At 42.2% G+C, this 9,056-nt stretch overlaps 1 long non-coding RNA gene across 2 annotated transcripts; it reads right to left on the reverse strand.

The window, feature by feature from the left end:
* Positions 1–437: 437 nt before the first annotated feature.
* Positions 438–1,700, reverse strand: LOC135635710 (uncharacterized). Of its 2 annotated transcripts, none has more exons than XR_010495715.1 (2): positions 1,564–1,700; positions 438–860 (listed from the first exon to the last, which is right to left on the reverse strand). It is a non-coding gene; the product is annotated as an uncharacterized LOC135635710 (long non-coding RNA). The 2 variants fall into 2 exon arrangements; XR_010495714.1 differs by lacking the exon at positions 1,564–1,700 and adding an exon at positions 1,282–1,424.
* Between the last annotated feature and the right edge of the window lie 7,356 nt (positions 1,701–9,056).

Raw genomic sequence — 9,056 nt, forward strand, 5'->3', positions numbered from 1 at the left:
CACGTCCAAGGCATGAGAACGTGGAATGAGGATATCACGGCACCGCATGCAGGCGCTGCACTCGCCACCTGCGGAGTGGATCACCTGATGGGAAACACATGGTCCCATCACCCTCGTATTCTTTGGCGCACGTCAAAGCATCTATTCCATCACGAATCTAAATGCATTGATATCCTATTATTTTCTTTCGAAAAAATAATATTTAAATGAAAGACTGAACACAACCAGCCATGGCTTAGTTAAACAAAGAGACCTCCTCTTAGTTTGGTATCATCGGGACTTAAGCCCGACCCACCTCCGAACTACGAGGGAAGAGATTCATGTCCAGGTCTTGAGACAGTGCGGTGGAGAGAGAAGAAACCTGACTCGTAATCAGTCCATCGTAAAACGTAGCGTTTTTACCTGTAACATATATATTAAGTATAGGCGAAGGAACATTATAACGTCTAATAAACTATATAACCGATTGCCGCAAAGAAGGCCGAGCATGGCAGATTCGCATCGCGTACGCTTAGATGTCCACAAAATGTTACAGAGAACTCATCAATGGTGGAAGCCAGTGGCTTTTTGTCATTCTCCATTTCTCCTTCTGGGATTCTGTCGTTGGTCTCAGGGCATGAAGATGTTGTTGCCGCATTTGCATCGCCATGCCTCCGGGTAGTACTCGAGCGGGAGGTTCCGGCCAGGATGGATGGCCACGTGGACCGGCCGACAGGGGAAGCAGCGGCCGCAACGAGCCCGGCATGTCGGCGGCGACGACCCGAGGCCGAGGAGGAGCCTCCGAGCCACCACTCGCTCCCGTTCCCGAGGTCGAAGCCTTGCGTCTCCCATTTCCTGCGCGATTCCCACCAATGCGCTCCCTGTACATCGACATCAGAAGGACACCGACAGATTAGCGGAGCTAAAAATAACACGAGCGGTGAGAGCATAAAAAGAGGGATTGTGCAGGAAAAAGGGCAAGAATGGTTGCTAGCTTTGGTGATTTGTTCTTCGTTTTGGGAAGCAATAAGAAGAAAAGGAGCAGTCAGTGGCTGATTCTTTTATGGAAAACCTTGGACCACAAGGAGATCAGAAGAGCTGGTCGCTGAACACAGCCAAAAAGTAAGTGGATTGATTCCTAGGTGGAAGGAAGAAAGAAAGGAGAGATCTTGCGTACGATCACGCATGCCAAACGGTGGCATTTCCATGCTGAAGCCATCGCTAAGCGGAGTAAAAAGCAGCTCCTCACAGCAACGCTACGATTTAGAAAGGTTAGCACGGGTCAGCACTCGGCACTCTCACCAAGAACAGCCGCGAAGATGAAGACGGCTAAGGCAGCAGAGAGCCGGCGGTGGCGCAGAACGCCCATTGCCGAGCTCTGCGTCGCAGCAGCACAGGGACAGCGACAGAGACAGAGAAGGAGAGAGAGAGAGAGAGAGAGAGAGAGAGAGAGAGAGAGGATGTCAAGGGGTTGGGGGGGGGGGGGTGGTGGCAGAGATGGTGTTCTTTTCCAATCTGGGGAGAGGACCTGCAGAGGCACAGAGCTTTGGGGAATGGGGGTGGGGTGAGATTACTAAATAATACCCTCTGTTGCGGCGCTTTCCTGTTACTGCCGCTGTACTGCCTCGCCCCTTGCCTCTGCCTCTTTGCTTGATTTGTTGCTTGCATGGGGTTTAATATGGGATAATCTAATGACATGCCATGGTCTTGCTGGCTCTCGGAGCTGCAACCAGTGGTGTTGGAAGGAGGAGGATTTGATCTCGAAGTGGTCATGATGGGGTCGTTCCCAAACGACAGTGACCGTGTTGTTGTGGGACCAAATCTGCTGGGAAAAGGTCTTTTCAGGTCAAGCCTTGTCTACGCTGATTAGGCCCCAAAAAGAAAGATCCAAATCATATCTATCCTCTTTAAAATCCAGAGGAAAAGTAATTGGCCATCATCACGCACTACCTTTTAAATTCATTTGTTTATTTTGTATATTAATATGTGCATAATTTTGTCTTTAAGTTGTTTGATTGGACTTTGACAAGGTGATGGATATTGGATCATCGTGTCCCAGCTCCCATAGAATTAAGCTTTTCCCGCAAAATCCTCGCATTTGTCCTCTGATCGCATGCGCCTGCCTTGAAACACTATTTTGAGATGTGTCGAGCTGGGTTGAATCCGATGATGTTTCGGTGCAGTCCAAGCATTGAGACTTTTCATGGCAGCGGAAGTGGCAGGGGCGAGAGGAAGAGGACGGCGTCTCGTCGAGGAACAGAGAGAAGAAAGAAGGAAAGAAAGGAGGAGCTGTTACTTTCACCCGTGTGGAGCGTCCTCCCTTCCTCGCAGGACCTCCACCTGTCACATGGCGCACACACAGAGAAGAAAAGAAGGGTAAACGAATTATTGCGCCCCACGAGGGGTCTCTCTCTCTCTCTCTTCGAATTATTAATCCCCACGAGGGGGCTCTCTCTCTCTCTCTCTCTCTCTCTCTCTCTCTCTCTGTGCAGAGAAGAGGCACCGGCGAATCCACAGCGATTGCGACGGATGCCAACGCGAGCCTCGCACCGTGCTGCCGAACCATATCAAAGAGTTCGCATCTGCTACTGTACGGCGCGCAGCAGCTCCAACTCATCGTCTTCCTCCTGCTCACCGTGGGATTCGTGCTTCCTTTTAATCAGCATCTTCGAGTTCAATGATCTTCTTACGTACGTGCTTCGAAGTAGGGAATTCTATAGATTAGAGAGATGGCTTGCGTAGGAAGACGACTACACGGGCCACTCTACACATGATAAAAGGTCGAGCAGGGTTCATATTCTGCCACCCAATAGTAAGCTTATTGAGGGCTACGTAAAGGGTCACCTCAGCAGGCATGGCCTATCGGAAAGGTTGTACAGATCCTACCAAATGGTGCAAAGGCATGCAGCTACATGTTTGCTGGCTTCCAAAGCGCTGTCTCAGTACTCTGATAATAAATGCACGGAGTCCAGTACCCAACCACTCCCCCTCCCTCCTCCTGCCAGTTTTGTGGTCTTACCACACTCAACATCTTGAAACAGGGATGCACATCAGTCAGTCGCGTGGACCGGTCATGCATGCATTCTTTGATGTGTCTGGTGGTGTCAACCTCTTGCAGCATAAGCGACTGCTTGCCACCTTATGTGTTTGCTTCCGTACCAAGCCGTGGAGAAATGGGTGTTGGTGGGACATGAGAAGGAAACATGTTGGATGCCTTCCTTGATCAAGTTGAATATTAAGATCATTATATCCACTATTTTCTACAGATAAAGAATAACTATATATTTATATATCCACTATATATATATATATATAGCCCATGATAATTTCCGAGGAAATAGGTTATGCGTATCTAATATGCCTGTTTCGAATAGACGGCCCGTTTGGCCCATTGACAGACCCGGCCATGATATTTTCTAGGCCTTCTCGAGTACCTAGCTTTCTATTGGGAGAACGACGTGGGTCCGGTATCAAAATAACTGACTTCGTTATTACGTTAAAATGACTAAAATACCCCGCACCCTCGAAGAGGACAAACTTTTCTGCCCAACTGATGGTGGTAATTATACATTCTGGGCGAGTGCAAATCTGGAACATCAGTTCTTTTTTTAAGCGCTCCTCGCGACGGAGAAGCATAAAAGCGAGAGCGACCGGCGGCGCTCATCAAGATCGTGATTGGGTCTGGTTGACGGCCAAGATGTTGGCAGTGTTCGATCGGACGGTTGCCAAGGGTCCGATGGGACCGGCCGTCGCTTGTGGTTGAGGGCGGTGGCCGCGTGGAAGGCCATGGCCTAGACGTCCGAGAGGCAGGACCCTCTTTTTCCAAGGTATGAGAGATCAAGATTGAAACCTTCCATCGACATATTTCTTCTTCTTTGTTGATCTTTTGATCTATTTGTTGTGGATTGTTCGTCCCTTTCTTTAAAATTAGATGAAGGAACCTCTAGTTTGATGGAGAATTGGATTAAACGCAAAAAGAAAGATTTGCCCTGTCACCTCAATTTCTTCCGGGCATCCTCGGAAGATGGAATAATGTCCTATGTTAAAGACTCTATACGAATATACGAAGATAAATGGTGAGTGGAGAATTGGATGAAACTGGAAGAGGGGAATTACAGAGTCAATATAAATGCCGTAGCATTTCCTAATAGAAAGGTGTGGATTGGGATCATTACGTTATTCAGCATTTAGAAAAGGACTGGGGGATGCTACATTGAAGAGGAAGTCGAAGATATAGGTCTCAGATGGGCCTTCAATTTTGCTTCAGATACTGAGATAGATGATCCGGAGTTTCGATCTGACTGTCCAAATGTGGTTCAGAAGGTACCTGAAATAGGTAGATTCATCACTGACTTTAATTTGTCGGCAGAAGACATCAGGTTCATTGGAGACTCGAGCATGTATGGGGAGAGTCTCGAGTTACTGTTTCATTGAATGACAAAACAAGCAAATTTACTGTGAATAAGGTGACCATTAGGTCTCTCTCTCAGGAGTTGAGGGAGCTTCTGTCTAAAGATGTAGTTATTGCTTAGCTTCTTAGAATGAAGACCTTTTCAGAAAAAAATCTTTTTAGGGAAAAAATGAGAGTCATTCATTCATCAGTTAATTGAATTCTCTGTATTCTGTATATTTTGACTTCCTGAGCTATATTAAATCTCTGTTGTTAAGGAATATTTCTTCTGCTTCTAATTGACACTTGAGGAACAAGATCTTTGACAACCTTGCCTGAGCTAGACTTTATATTGCTTGTGTTGTTTGGTGTCACCAACAACATTAATTGATCATTGTTCTTCCCTGTCTGCAGATTATTTGCTGTTGTGGATGATGTGTTTTACTTGTTCCAAGGCCCTGTCGAGAATATAACTTCTTTGAGGCAACAATATGGATCGGGGAAGACTGCCAATGAAGCAATCATTGTTTTCCCTGCAAGCCAACTTGTAAGGGTTATCTGCGGGAAGTCTGCTTTTATTCTGTTTGATGGCTCATCACACTCTACCTTCATTGGGGCTGTAAGTATTGCTGCGTTAGCTGCATTTTCTTCTCCACCTCCATCAGCTTTTCTTTTATCTTCTAGTGATGGTGGCAATGAATTACCACAATAAAAAGGACCTGAGATTAGAATTTGAGGTCTTGTGGCCATGCCATTGTCACCATGCTGGACACTTACAGTCACATTCTAACACTGCATAGAAACATCTGCTCATTTGTGCTCCTAACTAGTGATCTGATGTGCACGACTTTTGTATTCTGCAGCAATTAGTTCAGTAATCTCACAGTGGCTCAAGGTTTGTGGTGGTTTGCTATCCTCTTTTTTCATACAAATTATAAATGAGTAGATAGAATGAGGAAGTTTTAATTTCTTTGATAAGTTTGCATGGCTGTCTTTTCCTTCTTTGGTCACATATGAAGAAGATAATAGATTACCTTTTTTATCCATGTTTTTTTGACATATATGTATTTACCAACTATATATATTTTTTCCCTCCAAGATTGACAAGCTTAAGCTGGTGCCTTTATCCAGAGATATACAGATGGGCATTTACTAGCTATTATTGTAATAGAAGGAAAATTCTAGGTGTGTTGGAGAGGTTACATGAACCTGTACCGAGTGGCAAAGAACTTACAACAAATGACTATTTGTTATGCTATGTTATTTTTGCTTTCAAATTTTCTGCCCATCTATTTTAATCAAATTGTTGGTAGTGCAAAAATAAGATTCTACTAGTAGGTAAAATCATTAGCATGAAGTTCCTCAAAGCAGAATTTTTCACGATGTTGTATAAATTATTCAACAAAAAGGTGAAAACAAGGTTCATGGATTCCTATCAGCTTATAAAAAGAAGAGGAGAAATGAAAAAGGTATGATAGATCCAGCAAAGTATAAAGTTAATGTGGACTGTTTAAAGTAGACAAGGGCAATCAGAATGATTCATGATAGATCTATGACTCTTTTAGTTGACGGTAGCTGTGATACTGCTGTGCTAGCCAAATTAGAAAACAAGATAGATTACTCTTTTAAGTTGGGGTAGGTGCATATGGCTACCAGAAAAGATAGATAGATAGATTACGAGATATATGCATTTCTAATTTAATGCTTGCTTGCATGTAGTGAGGCATGATCACCCAAAACACTTTCCCTATAGCCATAATACATGCAATTATCATTGTACTCACAAGCTCGTCCACAGCAATTTTTCTGATGCTATGGATATTGCCGGAAAGGGGTGTGAGCACTCAATTGCACCATTTCCTAAAGGTATGACTTGGTCGATTGCATTAGATACTTTCGTAGCTAATCATGATGGAAATATGAGTGATGCAAGAATGATCCGAGGGCGGAATCTTGGAAAGATATGGTATGGTATGGTGGAAACACACCGGACGACCAGACGCCTCCGGTGCAGTTCCCATGCAAAGCTGAACACAGAAAACAATGTTCATCATGCATGACATCACAATCCTCAGAGCCAGCATGTGTAGTATTCCGCATACCAAAATGGATGTGGAACATCCCGTCCTCAGATTTGACAGCATGGGGGACCTTTCGTCTTAAGGGAGGAGGGCCCAAAATAAAAAAAAACACAAAAAAAGCCTGAGATGTCTAAAAAGTTGCAGACTGTATATACATCAATGGTCTCTGACTGCCGTGGTCATGTATAAACAGTTATGTACAATGTGCATCGTCCTTTCTCCTCGCTGCCTACATCTTGCAAGGGTCCCCCTCTGGGCCTCCACCACCAAAAGCAGAATAGTATCCTCCCCCATATGCTTTTTGTTTTCTCTTCTAGGGTTACTCGTCGTAGCTGCTCAAAAGAGCGAGAGCGAGAGAAGAGAGAGGAGAGAGGAGAGAGGAGAGAGAAGAGAGAAGCAAGTATAACAGTCGTCGGTGATGAATGAAGCCTCCCCCTCTACCGAGTACTGACCAAAAACGAGGGTGGAGAAAAAAAAGAAGGGGAAAGATCACGAAGAGACCGAGTCTGGGTTTCTTCGGTGAAGGCTAGCCTACAAAATCCTGGTTTGGCTTCTTCTTCGATGGAAATGGAAGAGTCGAAGGGCGACCTATTGTGTTGTCTCTAGCTGATGGTTGCCTTCTCTCGATTGTGCTGCGCTGCTCTGCTGTTAAGTGTTGGAAGATGAGATAGAGTTATCGAACGGATAAAGAGTAGGATAAACTTCAATCTTCTATATTTCTTAAAATAATTTTTTTTATAATTTTAGAAATTCTACCTGACCCAAGGTTTATATAGCCCCCAAAGATATATTACATTAATTTTATTCAAAATATGATTCGAAATCTTTTCAAGAATCAATAATCAATTTGACTTATCTTTCCATAGATATTTAATCTTTTTTTTGTAATCTTCGTCTTGATACAATGAACCTTTCTTTTGATTAAATTAATCTCTTTATGATACTTAAACATGTTTAATTCTAATATTTTTCCCCCTTAAACTTGTTCCATCTAACATGTCAAGTTTCTTTCGAAGTTGTTGAAATATTTTAAATTTGAGATGTTTTTAAGTATATCGGTCACTTGTTCACTTCTCTTGAAATGATGTAGCTCTACTTCTTTATTTTTTATATGATCTCTTATGAAATTATATCTTGTGTTGATATGCTTCGATCTTTCATGGTAGATTGGATTCTTGGCTGAGGCAATAGCTGATTTGTTATCAACATAAATCTTGGTTGACTTCTCCTGTGGCATATGAAGTTCTTGGAGTAATCTTCTTAGTCAGATTGCATGACAAATACTAGAAGAAGTTGTTATATATTCTGCTACACAACTTGATAGAGCAATGATCTGTTGCTTTTTTAAAGACCAAGTGAATGTAGCTTCACCGAAATAAAATACAAATCCAATTGTACTCTTCCGATCATCGTAACTTCTGGCCCGATCACTGTCACTATATCCAATAAGCTCCAACCTTTTAGATGATGAATATAACATTCCATACTCAATTGTTCATTTAATATATCGTAAAATTCTTTTAGCGACATTTAAATGAGATGTCTTAGGAACTTTCATATATCTACTCATTAAACCAACTCCAAATAGTATATCAGGTCGAGTGTATATGAAATACCTTAAACATCTAATTAGACTTTTATAGTAAGTTGGATTAATATATTTACCTTCATCTTCCTTAGTCAACTTGGTGCCATATTCAACAGGTGTATTTGTAGGGTGACAATCTTCCATAGAAAACTTCTTTAAAATCTCATTTGCATAATTTTCTTATAAGATAAAAGTTTTTTCATTATCTTGTATAACTTCAATACATAAGAAATAAGTCATTAAACCCAAGTCGATCATCTCAAACTCCTATTTCATAGAGTGCTTAAAGTCTTTGATCATGGTACTACTATCACCCGTAAATATTAAATCATCTACGTACATGCATACAAATAAGATATCTTCATTAAAGTTAGATTTCGTATAGAGAGCATGTTCATGTGCACATTTAGAAAAATTATTTTCAATAAAATAAGCATCTATTCGAGAATTCCATGCTCGTGAGGCTTGTTTATGTTAGGATCGAGTCGGCACTAAGAGAGGGGGGGGGGAGGGTGAATTAGTGCAGTAGATAAAAACGACATCGGTTCAAAAATCTTTCATTCCATAAAAGCTTATATCGAAAATGTGAGTTTAACTTGAAAACGTACGGAAGAATGTAATAAGAAAGTAAAGCAAGTAAGGCAGTTTGCAGTAAAGGTAAATTGCAAGAAGTAAATAAAAACCGAGTTTTATAATGGTTCGGTCGTCATGACCTACATCCACTCCCGATTTATCTTCCGTCGAGGCCACCGACATACACTGACGATCTTATTTCAATAGGCAAAGATCAACTATCCTTTCACACCTCTCTTCTCCTTTTCACAAGTTTAGGAGACAACATTTTACAAGCACTCACTCCTCCCTAAACAGAATTCTAAACTTTTCGAACTAGAGGAGGGGATCTCCCAAGTGATTGCTATAGCATTTTCCCACTTTTAAGCTCTTCGTGCTTGTGTATGTTAACCAGGGATTAGAGAGGTATTTATAAGCCTAAAATGGATTCAAACTTGAAGCCTTA

This window comes from Musa acuminata, chromosome BXJ3-4 (assembly GCF_036884655.1).
Source record: "Musa acuminata AAA Group cultivar baxijiao chromosome BXJ3-4, Cavendish_Baxijiao_AAA, whole genome shotgun sequence".
In the NCBI taxonomy this organism is placed as follows: domain Eukaryota; kingdom Viridiplantae; phylum Streptophyta; class Magnoliopsida; order Zingiberales; family Musaceae; genus Musa; species Musa acuminata.